This window comes from Oryctolagus cuniculus, chromosome 5 (genome assembly GCF_051225735.1).
Source record: "Oryctolagus cuniculus isolate XC-2025 breed Fujian yellow rabbit chromosome 5, ASM5122573v1, whole genome shotgun sequence".
NCBI lineage: Eukaryota > Metazoa > Chordata > Mammalia > Lagomorpha > Leporidae > Oryctolagus > Oryctolagus cuniculus.
The window spans coordinates 129,355,998-129,376,705 of NC_142871.1; the positions used below are offsets into that span (position 1 = coordinate 129,355,998).

Genomic DNA, 20,708 nt, shown 5'->3' on the forward strand with positions numbered 1-20,708 from the left:
CAGGGACCGGTGCTGCGGTGCCGTGAGTTTGAGCCTCTGTTGCAACACTGGCATCCCATATCACAGGGCTGGTTCAAGTCCCAGCTACTCTGCTTCCAATCCAGCTTCCTGCTAATGCTCCTGGAAAGTCAGCAGAAGATGGTCCATATACTTAGGCCCTTGCCACCCATGTGGGAGAGCCTAATGGAGTTCCTGGCTTTTGACTTTGGCCTGGCCCAGATCTGGCTGTTGAGATCATTTAGGGAGTGGATGTGGCAGGTGGAAGTTCTTTCCCCAGCCCCATCACTCTGCCTTTCAGAGCAATAAGTCTTTAAAAATAGCAACCTGACTAAAGCCACGTGGCTAGTGAGTGGTAGAGCCAGTGCTGAAGAGGTGGTATAGAGGGATACTTCAAGAGGCTCATGAACAAGCAGAATGACAAGATAATGTTCATTTTCCATGAGCCCCGTGGAGTCCCCTCATATGTCAGAAGACCTGGAGAAAGGACGAGATTTACAGGCCAGTCGCCGCCCCTCTCCTCAAGGTCCGAGTTTATTGCTCTCTCTCTCTGCTTCTAGAAGTCAATGAATCTAACTTGGCTTTTCTTAACTAGACAGATTTAAGTAAGTAATAAGTTTTATATTGCAGACTATTAATCTATTACAGTGATTTCATCAGCATGTGAAATAAATGTCTATATAATACAAATTCCTTAATTCCACTTCCAAACCAAAGCCAGGAGCATCCCAGGGACACGGGGTGCCCTGGGGATCATGAGAGAGACAGTCTTGGGGATGACCCCAGGGGAGAGCTGTCTGCTGGGTGCTGGACTTGGCTCCTCCCCAGAACCCATCTAAAACACAGGGCAAAGCAGGGGCATTGTCTGCAGAGACTATAGCTCCCTGCCCGGTCCTATGCACTGCCTCTCCCAACAGACTCGGAGGGGCTTCCTCCTTTGGGGCCTCTGAGAGTCATTGTCCCCCCACCCATCAGAGCAAAGCCTCTCCGACATCAAAATCTTCCAGTAGCCTCCCAACTGGTGTCCCTCCAGTCAAAGCCTGTTCACGTGGGAGTCGGATGGCACCGCTCTTCTGAGTTCTCTGGAACAGACTGTGTGTGGGAACTTAACGTGCAGGAGGTACATCTGGGAAGCTTTTAGGGTCAACATTTTTAGGAAAGGAAGGAAACAAGATTGGGTGGAAGATGACTTCAAACTGCAGTGAGGGGCCAGCCAGTGACAGCCACACCAACCCCCCAGAATTCTGGACAGTTCCCTTCAGTGATGACCTACAGCAGGAAAGGAAGGCACAGCCCCAAGGGGATTCCCTCTCCCTATCCTGGGGCTGTGTCATTGCCAACAGACGGGATGGTGTGACGGTTGTTTCATTAATTCTCCGATTTCATGTCTGCATGTCAATTAAATGTTTCCATATTCCTATCTGACAGCTTAAAGAACAATATTAGTCCAATGTATTAAGCGGAAAAGTAATTAAATATTTGTTCTGGGGTAATTGTATCTAAATTGCATGACAATTGAGCTGGTGCTATAATTACTGAATCTTAATTGGAGGCCCTCACAATCAATGTTTAATCTCCTAACAACTGTTTTGGTTTAAGTGCAAATTAAATGCTTGTCATTGGTCATCCACGCCCATGATGTGCAGAATCAGTTTATTCCCTGGTTGGCTGTTGTGAAGTCTTTTCCACCAGCAGCTGGCTTGATCTCTACCATGCTTCACACATGCTGGGGAACTCAGTTTTACTATCTGCAAAATAGGTACATTGCCAGGACGAGCAGTGAGAGCTAAGGTGAATTGAGCTTGTACTACAGATTGAAGACAGTTCAAAGCACACGTGGCTCAGTCATTACGTGTGAGTAACTCATTGAGTCACCACAACAGCTCTTAATCAGGTGCTGCTTTTGTTGTCCTCGTTTTCTACGAGAGGAAACTGAAGCAGAGTAACTTGTTCAAAGTGGTAGGCAAGAGATCTGGCTCCAGGGGAGCAGAAGCCAGCTCCCTCTCGGCCACCTGACCCCAGTCCCTCAGATACCCGACTCCTGCTTCACCCTTCCCTGACACAGAACCCTCATTACAGCTGCCTTCCTGGCTTTGACTTCCTCCGATCTGCCACCAGCACCGGTACACCCTCCCTCACCAGCTCCCATGACATCCCTGTAGCAGTCAGTGCAGGCTAGACCATGCTGTGCTAACACACGCCCCCTGGTGTAGACCATGTTGTGCTAACTCACAACTCCCAGTGCAAAGAACTGCTTTCAACAGCAGAGGTTAGTTCAGTGGCAGAATTTACAGAAATTGAGGGCAAATGCTTTGTACTGTTCTCTGGATTTCTAACTGGCCACAGTGCCTCTGCTCCCTGCAAGCCGCATAGCTACCCATCTCCTCCTGCCCCAGTTCAACAGAGTGGGGATTTTTATCATTCTGCAGAGAGGGGCACCCTAAACCACATAACCAACTCCATCCAGAGACGCCGGGGTGGGGGGGCACCATTTTCCCATGTGGAGTGGCCGGGGGTGGGCAGCAGATATTTCAAGCCATAATGGCACCCACCACACACCCCTTCATTTTGCATCCTTGGTTTTTGTCTTAAGCTATATTGTCATTACCTTATCATTGAACCCCTGAAGTGCTGTCCCTTGGACATAAATTCCCTCCCTTCTTACTGTAGTGCTGTGGGGAAAGGCTGGTGAAACAGCCCATCAGGATGGTCTGAAGTCCAGAAACTAAGGCAAGAGGTCTCTGTACAGTTCCCTCCAGCCATCTCTAGGACACCTCAGTGTCTGCCCCTTGGCTTGCTTGCTTTTCTGCCTCACCCCCGCTACCAGGGCTCTGCACAGTCAAGACTGAGAAATGCCGTCAGTTCTTGCAAGGATCCTGATGGCTCCTAGGTTCCTGCTTGGGAGCAAATTCTGGACCGTCAGAGATTTCAGAGAGGAGCATCTGTGGTCAATAGCTGTTCTATTGGTGATAGTGACAACAGTGGCTACGTCACCTCTACTTCCCTTCCTGCCCACCCGGGCGAGGATGGGAAGGATTAAAGCACAAGGGGGCTAAAGGGGTCAGGACCTCTACCACCTGCTTCTCAGCACCTCCCTTCAACCCCAACCCCAGCCAGGAATCACCATGTTCCTCCTTCTCTTTGCTTCTCCTCCATTCGCTATGGCGCTTTACTACTTTTCATCCTCTTTTGACCTCCTTATACTCACCCCTCATTTCCTCAGTGCCATTTGCTCCAGCCCCTGTATCTGCCCTTCAATCACCTCTGTTTTTGTCCATCCTGTCTCCCCCTCCCTGTCTTACTGGGGATGACCCTGGGAGGTAGAAGGGCAGGGAGAGAGGGTCTCATTTCTTGTCCCAGCTCAGCCACTCCCTTGCAGTGTGATGCTGAGATGGTCACCATGGCAACCCAAGTGCATTTAGCTCAGCACCCAGCCTGACACACAGTAGGTCCTCAATCATTGCTTCTTGAATGAATGCATGTCTGAATGAATGGATGAACTTTAAAAAGCCCTCCAAGGACCCAAGGTTCCACGAGTCTATGCAGTTCTTATAAATCCCCGCTTGCAGACTGTCTTTTGGTCCTGACAGGGCAGAGAGACCAACTCAAACAGCAGTAAATGTGCCAGCGCTTTTATACCTAATTGACAAACTAAATGTAGATAAATCACTAGGACCAGATGGCAGTCGCCTGAGAGCAGTGAGGGAACTCAAGGGTGAAATTGGGGAATTGTTGGCCAAAACGTGCAAGCGCTCATTACAAAGAGATGTGGTACCAGAGGGCAGGGGGAGTGGCTGTGTCTCCACAAAGGACTCTGGGAACTGCTGCATGCAGAGGCTGGCTGTGCAGTAAGGCACATTGGCCACATTTGGAATAAAGAGGAGCATCATTAGCAAAACCAGCATGCCAGGGAGAGGGCTGCTTGGATCCGAAAGGGAAAACCACTCCTGGGTAAGTCTAGAGTGATGTGCAGGGATGCATAGGGGTCAAAGCACAGGGGAACCAAGGCCAAGGGAGGGGATGATTCTAGGCTCTCAGAATTACACACTGAAATTGGTAAAACTGGCAAAGCAAACCAAGACCAGCTATCTTAGGAGAAATTCTGATTTAAGGTAGGAAACTAGAACTAAGAATTTACAAACGCAACGTTTTCTTCGAGTTCTCAAAGACTCCTGAGAAGTTGATCATCACCAGAATGTTGCAAAATTTGTAGAGAAGGGATTAGTTGTTGTTTGATAAATGACACAGAAAATAAGTGGTTTGGCCAACTCATATAGCCAGCAGGCGGTGTTAAAGGCAGAATGTTGGTTTCCTAACTCCTGGTTATGCTTTCTTTAAATGAGACTTTAAAGAGCTTCATACTAAAGATTTCATTAAATATTCTTATTTGTCACTCCCCCTCTTCGTGGAGGAACGACACAGGACCCTGCGCTGTTCTTTTGTCTGCTCGGCCCTCCCCGGGTTTGCTGCTGGTTCTTCCCGGGTTGGCTACTATCCCTTCCACCTCCGTGGAAGGGCAGTTCCCCCTGGTCACATTCCCCACTTCCGCAGGGGAGCGGCACACCGCCGGCCGGCTCTCTCGGGGGCTGCACAGGTGTTCCCCTTAGGTGTTCCCCTTAGATGTTCCTGGTGCATGCCGTCTCTCTCCTCCTTTATAGTCCTCCTCTGCCAATCCCAACTCGGCTGCCCACACGCCGAGTACGCTGCTCTCCAATCAGGAGCAAGTCCTACAGTTTATTGGTTGAACTGGAGGCAGCTGTGTAGAAGCTGTTTTCTCTCCCAGCGCCATATTGTGGGAGAGCAGATGCACAGAATAAGTCCTAATTCCAGTAACTTAGTCTAGTCCGAATTGCTCCCCACACTTATTAATCTCAAGGAAGTGGGTATATCAGTATGTGACAAGGGACTCAAAGTTTAACTTGCCTACAAAGTATAGCACACCCGAATGGTTATAGACAATAGGTTATTTTGCTTGGGTGTTTTCAAACAAGGCCTGTTCTTCAGAAAAATAAATGTTTGTAACTGGCCCATTTCTAGCTTCTGTACCTCTGCTTGCTTGATAATGGCCAAGGCCACCAGACTATGGTTTCTCCTGTCTACTCCTGGCTGCAGACACAAGACAGCACAGGCGGCACCAAGATCAGTGATGCCATGCTTGACCCCGACCGGGAACAACTGAATAATTGAATCGTTACATTTTTCAATAAGGTGACAAAAAACCTGGCTGATTTGGCTAACTGCTTCTCACTTCTGTGTGCCTGCTTTCTGCTTGCACAAGCTCACACGCATAATCAAATGTCTGATAAAAAGCAGGTTTTGCCTTTAAAAAGCCCCCACCACTGCAACTCACTGTTGTCTTCTCTGGACTTGCTCTGTGAGAGGGCAGTTGCCAGCTGGCTAATAAAGACTCCCAATTTGACCTCAGAAGTCTTGCTATGTTTTTAATCTGTGTGCCCCACCACAAGTACCCAGTGCCACAATAATTCTGCATGACAAACAGCCTCAAAAGCCTAGTGGGCCTACAGCAATAACCCAGAAGTGCTTATGCAGTGACAGGGGTCAGTGGGGGCTGGGGTACTGGGTTCACCTGTGCATGGGTCAGCGGGAGGGCAGCTCATCCCAGGTGCGCTCAGCATGTTCGGCACTCCCGTGTCCCATGTGTCTCTCATTCTCCTCCCAGAGCCAGCAGCCTGCTCAAGGTGATAGTGAAGACACAGAACATCTGTGGAAATGTACTACAGTTGAGGCCTAGGCTTGAAGCTGGCACACCATCGCTCTACTCCTCCCTTCTTGGGCAGAGCAAGCCGCAAGGTCCATCCCCAAGCCAAAGGGCTGAGCGATGCATACGGCCCATGGAGGGACGTCACTGCAGTGTCACGTGACACAACGCAGACTCAGGCTGTTGCCAGGATGGGACCACTTCTGGGGCTGCAAGTGACTAAGACGGGTGTATTTTTTAGGATCCGTGTTCCTGTCTGGAAAGGTAGAGACAGGCAGAACACTTCAGCCTGGGTGGCTCTGGAAAGTTCAGCTGGGAGTAATCATACAACTCTGATCAACTGGCCTGCACAACATGGAATTCTAGCTCCTCCTGTGACTATGATGGGGCATATCCCTTCATATTCATGAAGGTAGCTCTCCTTCATGAAGGTTCAGGCTGCATCAGCTCTGTGCCCCACCATCCCAAGGATGTAGAATGCTGTCTCAAATAACAGCTGCCTCTCCACAAATGTCCTTGCTGTCTGAAATAGCCACAGTAACAAGAAAATGCCCCAGACTCACTGCCACCTGCCGAATGGCACAGTAGCGCCTAGTGGGAGTGGGGAGGTCTAATTCACATGTAGAATGCTAGCTGTGGGGCTGGCACTGTGGCATAGGGCGTAAATCTGCAACCTGCAGTGCTGGCATCCCATATGGGTACTGGTTTGAGTCCCAGCTGCTCCACTTCCGATCCAGCTCTCTGCTATGGCCTAGGAAAGCAGTAGAAGATGGCCCAAGTCCTTGGGCCCCTGCCCCCACATGGGAGACCTCCTGGCTCCTGGCTTCAGATCGGCACAGCTCCAACCATTGCAGCCATTTGGGGAGTGAACCAGTGGATGGAAGACCTCTCTTTCTCTCTGCCTCTTCTTCTGCCTCTTCCTCTCTGTAACTGACTTTCAAGCAAACAAAATCTTTTTTAAAAAATGCCAGCTGCAAAGGAGTATGGGAGAAGTAGTTTTCAGCTTTCTGGTCTTCACAGTCAATGACAACACCAGGAGTTGACAGTGAATGCAGAGCGCAGGCACTCTATGCGCCACACTGTGGAGAGAAGGGGCACACAGGATTTGCAAAGGATGACGGGTCGAGAGAAGAGTCTCTTAGGTTTAGAGACCCATAGCCCCTTGGCAAGGCTGTGAGGTGCCAAGGGCTCAGGCAACTCCAGCTTTCTCTGTCCCCTCCTTGCTGCCTGGGTTTGGAGCAGGGACATAAAACTTGTCCCATGAAGACGTATGTGTGGGGGCGGGGAGGGGTGGGGCTGGTGAATTTCCTGTGACAAGATCACTTATCATTGGTGCCCTGGGAGGCTGGGGAGCTGAGGATCTTCCGTGCCCCTCCCATTGGGGTTCTCTGTAGCTCAGAGAGGAACACATAAACACAGAGGCACATACATTATTAAGTGTAATTACTGTGTTACTTATAGATTCCATTAAATACTCTGGACATTTTTATAACAGAATTTGAGGTGTGATGCGTGCAGTAATGGCCCTAACCTTTAATTACAGTTCTTTCTCTTGGAATGCGGTAATGACCCCATTAATTAGTAATGAAACGATTAAATAGGAACAGAAGCCATCAGAGGATGCTTCCTCTTGGTCCCCTCCCGAGATTTAGGTGTGGCCTTTTGACCTCCCTCATTAAGGAAACCCATCCAGGAGGTGGGCTGAGCAGGAGGCGGGTGTGGAATTCGCGGCAGACTCCCCTCTCCCAGGGCACTGCATCTGGGAAAGGCGCTATTCCGTCCGGGGAGGTCTCCTTGCTCCCTTGGGCATTGCTAAGGGTCCCTTCTGGGCCCTGGGGGTGCAGAGTGATGTGAGTGATGCAGTTCTGAACAGCACCAAGCTCTGCTGACAATGGCTCCATCCTGACCTCTCTTCTCCCCACTGCCCCCCCCCTTCCAGTGTCCTGGGACAATCCTTTATGTGTGTGTGTGTGTGTGTGTGTGTGTGTGAGAGAGAGAGAGAGAGAGAGAGAGAGAGAGAGAGAGAGAGAGAGAGAGAGAGATCTGCTACCTGTGGGGAGCAGCCCGGACTGGACTGAGTTACTGGAATTAAGACTTATTCTATGCATCTGCTCTCCCACAGTATGGTGCTGGGAGAGAAGTAAACAGCTTTTACACAGTTGCCTCCAGTTCAACCAATAAACTGTAGGACTTGCTCCTGATTGGAGAGCAGCGTACTCGGCGTGTGGGCAGCCGAGTTGGGATTGGCAGAGGAGGACTATAAAGGAGGAGAGAGACGGCATGCACCAGGAACATCTAAGGGGAACATCTAGCTGAAGGAACACCTGTGCAGCCCCCGAGAAAGCCGGCCGGCGGTGTGCCGCTCCCCTGCGGAAGTGGGGAAAGTGGCCAGGGGGAACCGCCCTTCCACGGAGGTGGAAGGGATAGTAGCCAACCCGGGAAGAACCAGCAGCAAACCCGGGGAGGGCCGAGCAGACAGAAAGAACAGCGCAGGGTCCTGTGTCGTTCCTCCACGAAGAGGGGGAGCGACATAATGGTGCCGTGACTCGGATAGGAAACCTAGGACGGATAGCAAACTTAGGAGGGAAGAAACGGGAAGAAATGGGAAAATACCGGAGAGAGAGAGACTAGCAAACAGCCTAGGGAAAAGCCGGACGAAAAAGGTGCGGGAAGGAGCTATTGAAAGCCTAGGCATAGACTCAGATACGGACTACAGGGGGAAGCTGGGAGAAATCTCTAAGGTCGAAAGCGAAAGTGAAAGCTAGAACAAACAGACTCGGATGCAGACTGTGGGGAGAGGCCAGGAGAAATGAGGGAGGAGTATTGTTGGAAGAAAACTTAGGGAAACATACCGGGTAGAGAAAAATGTTAGGGAAATTGAAGCCGCGGGGGGCAGGCCAAGGCGGAAACGAAAGCCACTTTGAGATTCTCAAGTTAGCCCGGGAATAGGGGGCGAAAAGTTGAAACCAGAAGCTGAAACGTAAGCCTGGTTGGGATCCGTCTGATTAGCCCGGGGAGCAAAGGACGGGAAGCCAAACCGTGGGGCGGAGACGTAAGCTGGGTTGAATTCGCCAGGCTAGCCCGGGGAACTTAGATTGAATGCTAGTGGCGGACACGTAAGCTACGCTGTGTGACTCGCGGAGGCTGCCTCACGCAGACAGAGCGTGCGGGGCTCAAGTACATAGGGAACGCGGGGCTAGCGCGGGGACTGCGGAGTGTGCGCGCAAAGCCGAGCCGCGCAGAGCCACGAAGCCGCGCAGATGAGAGAGGCGCGGGCTGAAGCGGCTCAGCCGGAAAGCCGCCGAGAAATAGCCTCGGGGCGGAGCCTGCCGGCAGGGCGAGGCGCCGGGAAGCTGCAGGAATAAGAGAAATAGAAGTTTAGAAGTAAGATGAGAGAAATAGGAATGCTGGAAGATAGAAGTAAAATGGGAGAAATAGGAATGCCCGGAGATAGAGAAATAGAGAAATAGAAAGGCCTCCCCTCAACATGGCAATGAGAGAGCTTGGATTCGGTCTGCCTGATTAAGTGAGGCGATGAGCACCTGCGGGCGGCTAGCAGCTTATGCGCCGCAGGTCACCGAAGACAGGCACGAATTAACATCAGAAAGGCCTCCCCACAATACTGCAATTAGAAGGCTTGGATTCGGTCTGCCCGATTAGTGAGGCGATGAGCACCTGCGGCGGCTAGCAGCTTATGCGCCCCAGGTCACCGAAGATAGGCACGAACCAACACTAATAAGTCTCCCCCACAATACGGCAATGAGAAGGCTTGGATTCGGTTTGCCTGATTGTTAGGGCTTGTAAGCCCCTGCAGGCAGAGCAGAGCATGCGCTGCGGGGCACCGAACACAGGCACGCATCAGCGCCTAAAAACCTCCTCACAACATGGCGAAGAGAGGACCCAGATTCGGTTTGCCTGATTGATAGGACTTGTAAGAACCTGTGGCAACTCTAGCAAGTAGAGCAGAGTGTGTGCCACAGGACACCGAAGACAGGCGCGTATCAACGCCAAAAAAATAAAAAGAAAGGGGGATCTGTGGGGAGCAGCCCAGACTGGACTGAGTTACTGGAATTAAGACTTATTCTATGCATCTGCTCTCCCACAGTATGGCGTTGGGAGAGAAGTAAACAGCTTTTACACAGTTGCCTCCAGTTCAACCAATAAACTGTAGGACTTGCTCCTGATTGGAGAGCAGCGTACTCGGCGTGTGGGCAGCCGAGTTGGGATTGGCAGAGGAGGACTATAAAGGAGGAGAGAGACGGCATGCACCAGGAACATCTAAGGGGAACATCTAGCTGAAGGAACACCTGTGCAGCCCCCGAGAAAGCCGGCCGGCGGTGTGCCGCTCCCCTGCGGAAGTGGGGAAAGCGGCCAGGGGGAACCGCCCTTCCACGGAGGTGGAAGGGATAGTAGCCAACCCGGGAAGAACCAGCAGCAAACCCGGGGAGGGCCGAGCAGACAGAAAGAACAGCGCAGGGTCCTGTGTCGTTCCTCCACAAAGAGGGGGAGCGACAGCTACCCACGGGTTCACTACCCAAATGCCTGCAACAGCTAGCGCTGGGCCAGGTGGAAGCCAGGAGCCTGGAACTCAGTTTCTCTATTGAAATCTCCCACTTGGCTGGCAGGGTCTTAAGCACTTGCTACCTCCCACAGTGTGCTTTAGCAGGAAGCTGGAGCAGGAGCGGAAATAGGACTCAAAAGCAGGCACTCTGATAGGGGTTGCAGGTATCTCAAGAGGCAGCTTAACCGCTATGCCAAAGACCCACCTCTCGGGGGCTTTGAGAGCACGTGTCTACCGCCACTCCCTGGCTATGCCAAAGACCCACCTCTCGGGGGCTTTGAGAGCACGTGTCTACCGCCACTCCCTGCTGTGTGCGGCCCATGCTATGCTTCTACACCTCGCCATCGTCCATCATCTCCCCTGCGGTTCGAGTTTACTGGGCTTCTGTGCATGTCTGGAATCATGGTAAGTGCCCAGGGAATGAAGTATTTCAGGAAATACTGTTGGATTTGGTCCAGACTGTGTTGCAATACCAGATGGGGCATTACCGCAGTGGAAGAACAGGAGCTGAGGAAGCCGGGTGGGCACCATTGCAAACGGCTCCCTGAGAGCAGCCCGTGCAGAGGACCTGGGTTTCAATCCCGGGCTCCGACTCCTCACACCAACTTCCTGCTGCTGCAGCCCCTAGGAGGCACTGGTGACAGCTCGGCTGATTGGGTTCCTGCCATCCACATGGGAGACCTGGATTGAGTTCCTAGATTCCAGCTTTGGTCCTGCCCAGAACCTGCCATTGTAGGCATCTGGGGAGTGTACTACTGATTGGAAGCTTTCCCTCCCAAATAATTTTTATAAAATGAGAAGCTTCATAAAAGGGTGGGAGATAAAGAACTTCAGGAATTCAGGGCAGGGGAAGTTCTTTCTGGAAGGATAGGGGAGACTTCCTGGAGGCGGAGTTTGGACCTGGGAAGCTGAGTGTGGCTTGCAGACACTGGGTTGGGCAACACCTCTTTTCTCATTGGAGCTTCCAAGCAAGACTGCAAGGAACATGTGCTTTGCCTGAAGTTGGGAAAGCACGCACAGTAGGGGGAGGCGAGGGGCATCCCCAATAGGCTCGGAGAATCACAGGATTTGGGTGAAACTGCAGGAGTCTTGGACAGAAGCCCTGGCCTCAAGGTGCATATAATCTCCTTAGGGCTTGGAAAGGCAGCTGGACAATGCATGCATAGGTGGCTTTAGCTGGTGGTGTTGATTACTGTCTGAAGGAGGAGAACAGAGCTGCTTTACTACTTTGGAGCAGATACAGTCACCCAGGAGGGGAGCAATTCTTGTGAGTGATGCAGTTAGGGGGATGGAATTTCCAGTGATCCCAGAAGGATGGGTGGGAGAGTGGAGGGCAGAAAGGGCCCAGTAGGGGTTCTGGGGGAAAGCTTGGTGGCAGGAAGGAAGCTTGTAGCTCCAGGAATCAACAAAATTACAGTTTGGGTTCCCCAAAAGCAGAGAATAAGACTCAGGCACAGGCAGTGTATGTGGGAGGTGACCCCAGAGAGCAGGGGGCCAAGGCCAGTGAGCCCTGTGCTGTTCTGCTACTTCTGCACCCTATGCAATGCATTCCAGATCTGTACACAGTGGAAGATGAGACCGGGAGCCCTAATTCCTGCCCCCACTGGCCCACGTGTTAGCCCACCTTGGTGTGTGGGACTGTGCCTGTGAGAGGACATAGCAGGTCCCTGCAGGAGTCCAACATCTCAGCATCAGAAAAGCCTCAGGGCAGGAGCCCCAGGTGTGGCACTGCCCCATTCCTCCCCGCCCTGGAAGCCGCTCTGAGCCTGTGTGGACTGCTCAGCACTTCCGGGTCAGCAGGAAGTGGATGGGGGTGCATCCCAAGAAGTGTCTGATTCAGGAAGCTCAAGGGATTCCACTAAGGTGAGGACATCTCCAGTGTCCACAGACTGGAAGGTAATTCAGCTACACAGACAGTGGGAGTAGGAAGGAGAGAAAGGGCGGGGAGATGTTCTGTCAGCTCTCCATGATTGACAAAGAACCCTTCCAATGAGAAGGCTGCTGGGTGTGCCTGCAGGGATGGGAGGGGAGAGAGGTTTTACAACTCCAGGATTAACCAGGCCCAGGGAGGAGGGAAGCATGAAGGGGCAGGGGAGTTAGGAATGGCCTCTGAAGCCAGGAATGCACACTGGGGGGTGGATGAACACACCATGTTTCCTGATACGAGGACAGGTCAGGTCCACTTTCTGGGGCCTGGCTGCTTTGTCTCAGAGGGCGAAAGCCTTGTTCTCATTCTTGCTTCAGAACGATTGATGTCAGTTCTTCAGAGTTCCTGGAGCCAATACAATGAGGAGATATGCGCTTCGGGCAGAGTCCAGGAGGCCATATATTTTGAACGGATGCTGATGTGAAGTTACGATCCGTGTGATGTCCAAGGCAGTGCAGAGGGCAGGAATAATGTTCTGTTAGCTTGGGTGCTGAGGGGGAAGAGGATGTGCTGACGCAAGCTCACCATGACTGTACGCTTCTCTTTAGGACGTTTGCCCAAACAGGTGCAGCTGGGAGACTGTGTGCCTGCAAGAGGGGCACCATAAAAGAATTACATTTTGCTCTTGACTGGGATACCAGGTGGTCAAGCCACAATTCTGTTCTTACCTGTGGTTATTTCCTAGGGCAAAATAGAGAGATGTACCCCACTTGTGCAGGTTTGTAATCAGCCAGCTCTGATCTGCCGTCTCCAGGATGTCTGGCTCATGGTAAGTGCTCTGGAGTGGCACCTGTTTGACATGGACTTTGGGCACACAAGTCTTAGAAGTGCCAGGAACTTCCAATGTTTCATTGCGGATAAGATGGAGAAATGTTTGAAAGCAGCACCACTCTGGACTCCACAATATGCGGTTTATCCACAGCATTTCATGTGGGCTACCATGTCGTTTCCGGCTCAGGGAATACAATGTTCATCTAGAAAAAGCCCCTGACGTTGCAGAAATTAGTCTGTACAGGAAGTCTCATTAATTGAACAGCTGCATGTGCAAATAATCGCAAACTGATGAGCGCTATGAAGGCAAAATCCTGGAGTCCTTCCTTGGAGGAAGCTCAGGGGAACCTGGCATGGCACAGAAAATGATGGGGTGGGCTGCCGAAGAGGCAGTGACCCAGGAGCCGGGGTGGGGGTGCCAGGGAAAGCACATCGGGGAAGGAGAATGAAGGCATGCCAGGGAGAAAGGCAAGGCCAGGGTTGTAGGATGGAAAATGCATATTATGGAAAAAAAAAAAAAAACTCTGCATGGATTTTTTTTTGCAGCAAAATAAAGTTACTTTTGAGTTCCATTATCCACGAGGTTTTTGACGTCCCCTCACTTTTCCACCTAAGGTAAAGTCGCTATAAGAAGTGAGGACGTGGGCGGCACCACGGCTCAATAGGCTAATCCTTCGCCTTGCAGCGCCAGCACACCGGGTTCTAGTCCCGGTTGGGGTGCCGGATTCTGTCCCGGTTGCCCCTCTTCCAGGACAGCTCTCTGCTGTGGCCATGGAGTGCAGTGGAGGATGGCCCAAGTGCTTGGCCCCTGCACCCCATCGGAGAGCAAGAGAAGCACCTGGCTCCTGCCATCAGATCAGCACGGTGCGCCAGCCACAGCGCGCCAGCTGTGGCGGCCATTGGAGGGTGAACCAACGGCAAAAGGAAGACCTTTCTCTCTCTCTCTCTCTCTCTCTCTCTCTCTCTCTCTCACTATCCACTCTGCCTGTCAAAAAAAAAAAAAGTGAGGACATGAGTGGAAGTCAGATCCTTAATCCCACTGTGTGGGAGACACCACCACGTGGGTTTCAGCAGCTGGGGGAGGGGCTTGGTGAGGTCTTAGGTTTGAATATGGGGAAAGACTAGAAGAGGGCAGTGGGGTAGAGAGAGATTTTGCGAAGTTTTGGACAAGACACAACCATACCAGGTCTCTTCTTCATGTCCCTCCAGGTTCATTCTGGACCCTTCTCTGTGCCCCAGGAAACGGACCTGGACCTCATCAATGGCTTTCTTTTGGGTTTTTGAAAGGGCTGGGGATTCCAATGGGAGATAAGGATGGGGGGGAGTGAGGCTGGGGGTTTATCCCTCACCCCAATTCAATGTAGGCCGCCCTTGTCCCTTGTTCCTGTAACCTAAGGTCACAGCTTGGGGTGACAGCTTTGTAAACTGGCCCTGTGTTAGCCTCTCAAATTCCCGAGTTGGAGCCATGTGGGTCCTGCCCGGACCCTCACTGACATTGAGGGGTTTCAGATAAAGTGGCTCCTGTGGATCTGGAGAAGGTGGTGCAATCAAGAGCTATTCACTTCCATGAGAGTCTGCAAAAAGTACGTGGAGGACCCAGCATTGTGGCACAGCTGTTATTTGCAATGCCAGCATCCCATACTGTAGCACCGGTTCAAGCCCCAGCTGTTCCACTTCTGATCCAGCTCCCCGCTAATGTACCTGGGAAACTAGGGGAAGATGGCCCAAGTTCTTGGGCACCTGCCACCCATATGGGAGACCTGGATGAAGGTCTCTGTCTCTCCCTCTATGTCATTCTAGCTTTCAAATGAAAAAATCTAAGTACATGAAAAATTTATATTTTTTGTGCCGATCTCAAAATTTTTTGCACTAAAATACACTCTTCCTTTTTAAGGTTTTATTTATTTGAGAGGCAGAGTTACAGACAGTGAGAAGGAGAGACAGAGAAAGGTCCTCCCTCTGCTGGTTCACTCCCCAGATGGCCGCAATGGCCAGAGCTGCGCTGATCTGAAGCCAGGAGCTTCTTCTGGGTCTCCCACATGGGTGCAGGGGTCCAAGCACTTGGGCCATCTTCTACTGCTTTCCCAGGCCATAGCAGAGAGCTGGATCGGAAGAGGAGCAGCCAGGACTAGAACTGGTGCCCATATGGGATGCCGGCACTGCAGGTGGAGGATTAACCTAGTGTGCCATGGCACTGGCCCCTCTGCTCTTCTTTCAATTCCATTCTCCACAAGCCTTCTGAAGTCTCCTTGTATTACCACTTTTTTTTTTTTTTTTGACAGGCAGAGTGGATAGTGAGAGAGAGAGAGAGAGAAAGGTCTTCCTTTGCCGTTGGTTCACTCTCCAATGGCCGCCATGGCTGGCGCGCTGCGGCCGGCGCACTGCGCTGATCCGATGGCAGGAGTCAGGTGCTTCTCTTGCTCTCCCATGGGGTGCAGGGCCAAGCACTTGGGCCATCCTCCACTGCACTCCATGGCCACAGCAGAGAGCTGGCCTGGAAGAGGGGCAACCGGGACAGAATCCAGCGCCCCGACCGGGACTAGAACCTGGTGTGCCGGCGCTGCAAGGCGGAGGATTAGCCTAGTGAGCCGCGGCGCCAGCCATATTACCACTTCTTAAATCATGGATCTTGGTCTCTTTGCCAGTGTGGGCCCCTGGGAAGTGGGCAGAGAGAAGTGCCTAAGATTTTGGGTGAACTCCTGAGAAAGGAGGTGAGAGGGAGCAGGTGGGGCAGGGGGAGGTTTCAGATGGTGACAGGGCCGGATCCCCAGAGAAGAGTAGGAAGGGAGGGGGCACAGGCAGGAGGAGCCCTGGACTGCACTGTGCTCTGAGATAGGCCCAGCCCCATGGTGGGGGGCCCTGGAGCTCCCTGCTGAAGATGTCCCACCCTCAGTAGGAAGGACCCAGCCCTGGTCATCCTGCCACACTCTCTCATTGGCTGGGAGCAGCTTGCTGGAGACTCTGGCCTCAGTATGAGCCTGCCACAGATTCCAAGGGCAGAGCCAGATCGCAAATTCTAGAACTTGAAGGGGAACCTGGGCACGCAGCCAGTAAGGCTGTGCCAGTGGGCTCACCTGCTCCGAGAGGGCCTGAAATAGTGCCAGGCGTCCCACAGGGTCTTGGACAGTGCTGGGGGGAGCTCAGGGAAGGAGCCACCTGACACCTGTAGGGGGACCCAGGGAAGGATGCCCCCACTTCTGTATTAAGTTCTGCAGCCCTGCCACAGCTGATTCCCACTGCTCGGAGGTGGCTTGGGCGTGGCCTGAGCAGTGCTGGCTGAGTGGCCTCCGGGAAGCATGCCTTCTGTCAGGGACATCCTCCTTGGTGGCAGTGGGGGTCAGACAAGCCTGGCTTTAAATCTCAGCCATGCCACAGACTTGCTATGAGCTCCTGGGCCCACCTCTCAGGCTCCTCACGGTACCAGGAATTCACGGACCACCTAACAGAACGCCAGATGAGAAACCATCGTCAGGAGTGCTGTGGGCCTTGTGCGGCTGCAGATGATGAAACGGGCTCAGAGAGCTGGAGCAACTCCCCCAGAGTCACACAGCTCCAAGAGAACGGGATCGGGATTCAAACCCAAGTCTGGCGACAAAGCCCATTCTCCGCCGGCCCCTGGTCTCTGCAGAGACTCAAGGCAGGGAGGTCAGAATCCAAGGCAGTGAGCCTCTTTGTGGATGCTCAGCTTCATCTTCCTAAACTTGTTTGTTGCCCTGTTGGCTTTCTTCACGTCTGGAAACGCGCCTGGTGCATGCACATGGTGGGATGCAGAGCCAACCCCTCCCCCCCCAACTCGCCCTTCACTGCTCTCTGGCGTGGGTGCCGCCCTCTTCCGCTCCCCTCCCCACCGCAACCCCCTCTCTCACCTGCCTCGCCCTCCCAGTCTCCTCTGCTCTCTGCCCTCCTCACCCTCTGCCCTCCCCGGAGCTGGGCTGTGCTCCTCAGACATCTCATTAAAGTAATTGTTGACCTGAATCCCTCCTCCAGTGCCTCTATAATCATGCGCCACAGGAGACCCAGGAGGATTTGAAGCCGACTCTTACTGTATTCCACATGAATCAAAACCAGCTCCCGAGAAATCCGCATTAATAGCCATGATTAACGGAGAGCCGCACGGCCACCCCAGGGCGAGGCAAGCCCAGCACTGGCCCGTCTCCCCGCAGCAGAGCTCAGCGACATCAAAGGTCCCCTCCAAAATGAATAGGGCTTTAGGGATTAATTCAGCTTTCCTAGCTAATTAGCTGGGTGAGAAGATCGGGGGGATTCTGTGGAAAGGACCCTCTCGTCCTCCTTCTCCCTCTCCTCCTGGCACAAGGACCCCCTTCAGGTCTTGCAGCTTCAGTTTGTTTGCGCCCAGCCGTGTTCACCAGCACAGGTGGCGTCTGCGTCCTGTGCTGCACCCATGGCAAGGCTGGAGAATCCCTCTGCCTGTGTTTGGCATCTCCCCCACAATTTCCAGAAACCCTTCTTTCCCCCTGTCTGTAAACTGCCCACCACGAAGCTTCCATTCATGGCTGCTGGGAGCCAGGGTTCCAGGAAAACTCCATCAGCAGTGACCCAGCTGTTCATTCTACAGGAAGTCCCGAGGAAGGTGTGGATGGCAGTGCCCTCTGCCAGCCACCCTCCACCCCCGAGCTCCAGAGTTCACCTCCAGGGGGACTTGGGTAAACTTCTTGGGCAGGTTTCCCAACTTGGAGTTCTATGCTAGTGAAATATCACTTTTCTAAAATTGCACCTGTCCTTTCAAACGAGAATAGCTCAAGTCTGGTCTATAATAATACTTCTCAAAATTGGCATGCAATCCTTATCTGCTGGAGGGTTTTAAAGCAAGTTTCTACCCTAACACACTGTTGGTGGGAATGTAAACTAGTATGGCCATTGGTGAAGACAGTAATGGGGATTTCTCAGCGATATGAAAAAAGACCTACCTGCCATATGATCCAGCAATCCCACTCCTGGGAACTTACCTAAAGGAAATGAAGTCAGCATATGAAAGAGTTATCCATACCCCCTTACTTAGAGCACCTCAACTCACAGTAGCTAAGATACAGAATCAACCCCAACATCCATCAACTGATGGCTGGATAAAGAAATTCCACATATACATGTATGTAATGGAATACTACCCAGCCTTAAAGAATGAAATCCTGTATTTCACAACAAAGTGAATGCAACCAGAGACCATTATCCTTAGTGAAATAAGCCAGTCTCCAATAGACAACTATCATGTTCTCCCCGATTTATAGTAATATACAGAGTACAAATATGTAATATATGAGAGTGAAATTGACATTTTGAGATTTGATTATGGTTTGTAGCCCTTGTTCATACTTTTGTGGGGGCGGTAGTTTTCCTACTTACTACTGGTTGAATTCTTTATTTAGTGAAGGACTAATCTTGTGATTATAAAGAAACTGAAAGTATGCCATTGTAAAATTAAAAAAAAAAACGAGGGAGGGAAACTGGGTGGGAAGTATCACTCTGCTTTTAAAGCTGTATATGTGAAATAGATGAAGTTTGGTCCCTTTCGATAAAGAAAGCAATGTTACAGCAAGTTTCTGATGCTGAAGTGGAGCCCAAGAAACTGCATTTCTAAAACGTCCTCCAGGAATGATGATGCTGTAGGATGGGGGGCTGGTCAAAGGAGCTTTCCAGTGCAGCCAGGACCTCGCCCGGCAGTGTGGCACAAGCACACAATTTCTGACCCCGGCTCAGGCCTGCTGAGACAGAACCTGCAGTTTTGAACAAGGCTCTCGCGGGATTCCTGTGCACAGGATGAAGCAAGTAGTGCGAGGTCTGGGGAATGCTTTGGGCCTCCAGGTAAGCATGGAGTCCAGAGCAGGTGGAGAGGGACTGTTGTTTCCACCCTGCCTGGGACATCGCAGAAACCACTATCTACAACGAGAGCCTCTGTGTGGCTCTGTCTCAGCAGCCCACTCCATCCTCATGCATCCCCCTTCCCCACCAGCGAGTCATCATCTGGACAGTTGTTAGGCCCCCTTGGGCATCTAGAATCTTCTTTGAGAAACTCACTAGAGACCAATAAGAGCATCTTGTCTTACTATCATTATGCAACGGCAGTTCTCACCAGACAAAGTCATTATGCATTGCAGACAAAATTCATCATTTATGATCTACGTGATTTCTCTGCAAAGGGCTGCGACGTCGTCTTCTCCAACACAGAGACTGCAAACACATCAGTCACCCTTTCCACCCCGAGCTGCTCGGGGTCCTCCTGTGCTCAGGGCTCTGTCTCCAGCAGGGGCCTGTGGGCCACGTGAGGAGAGGCAAGGGCCCAAACCTCCCGCAGCTTCCACGCAATTCCCCATCTGCTTCTCCTCCAAGGCTTTGGTCCACAGCTGTGTTGAATTAATTTTCCACTTTTGTTTTTCATTAGAACACCAGAGATTTCCCTATCTGAAACTGCCAAGGACCAGGTCATTTTAACCCAAAGATTGCCTGGATTTTTTTTAAGATGTATTTCATTTACTTAAATAGCAGAATGACAAAGAAGTAAGAGACAGAGATCGTCCATCTGCTGGTTCACTCCCCAAATGACTGTGAGGGCCAGGCCCAAGCCAGGAGCCAGAAACTCCCTACAGGTCTCCCACGTGGGTGGAGGGTTCCAAGTACTTGGGTCATCTTCGGCTGCCTTCCCAGGTGCATTAGCACAGGGAGCTGGATTTGAGGCTGAGTATCTGGAACTTGAACTGTCACCTGATAGGGGAGACAAGCTGGGGCTTAACCCGCTACTTTCCAATTAGAGTAAACCTGCCCCTATTTTCCAATCAGAGTAAATGAACGGCAACACCTAAGCCTCATTGAGCCAAATGAAAGGATTTCAAAAAGCTCATGGAAAATGGACTTACAACTTTATTTTAGTGCAAAACTATTTGAAATACATGCATATGGGAAGTGTGTAGTTTTGGAAAAAATACACATGGACTTCAAATTTTTCTTGTGCTAAAATAAACGTGTAATTCCATTTCCCCACGAACTTTTTGAAGTACCCTGCTATAATATTTAGCCAAGGATATTATATGGCACAACACAACAACTTAGTATATCCTACGTACAATCACGGTTCCATTTTCTCTATAGACTTAAACCTCATAATAATCCTGAGGACTGCTTTTATAATCATCCTCATTATGCCTGGAAAGAAAGAGATGCTGTGTCTTGCACAAAGTTACACGGCCAGTAAGCACAGATCAGACATGAACACAAACAGGTGCACCCTCCCCCCCAAGTTTTCAAAATGTATCCACGGCTGTGTCAGGTCAGGTAGGACTTGAACTCCCAAACTAAGGATAGAAGCCCTGGTTCTTGTCCTAAAAATCTTTTTCTTCTATTGCTCCACTAATCATTGTGCTTCCTGATCTTGTAGGTCAGTTTTAGAGTTGGAGACATTTCCAGAGCTTTTAATCTCCCTGTCATGACCAGACTCAACTCTAGAAAACACTGAAGGAGGCAGAATTCGATTTCTTGGCAACTAGCCTCACCGTTCCCTCCTCTCCTGCATCCATTCAGGAAACGTTATGACTGGACCTCATTCTCGGCATAGGGTGGAAGTCATCACCTGCACATTCTGAATTACAAGGTGGTGATACAGACTTGATAGCAACTAAACACAGGGCAGACAGAACAGATTTTAGATGAAGGGCAAAGATGCTAGCAAAGGGCAATATAGTAACCAGGTGTGCCGTTCTCTAGGGAGATCAGCCCTTCGCCAG

The 20,708-nt window shown here is 51.4% G+C and overlaps 1 long non-coding RNA gene across 1 annotated transcript; it reads right to left on the bottom strand.

The window, feature by feature from the left end:
* Positions 1 to 11,206: 11,206 nt before the first annotated feature.
* On the bottom strand, positions 11,207 to 19,360 carry LOC149126665 (uncharacterized). The gene is made up of 3 exons (XR_016234075.1): positions 19,064 to 19,360; positions 17,904 to 17,942; positions 11,207 to 12,791 (listed from the first exon to the last, which is right to left on the bottom strand). It is a non-coding gene; the product is annotated as an uncharacterized LOC149126665 (long non-coding RNA).
* Between the last annotated feature and the right edge of the window lie 1,348 nt (positions 19,361 to 20,708).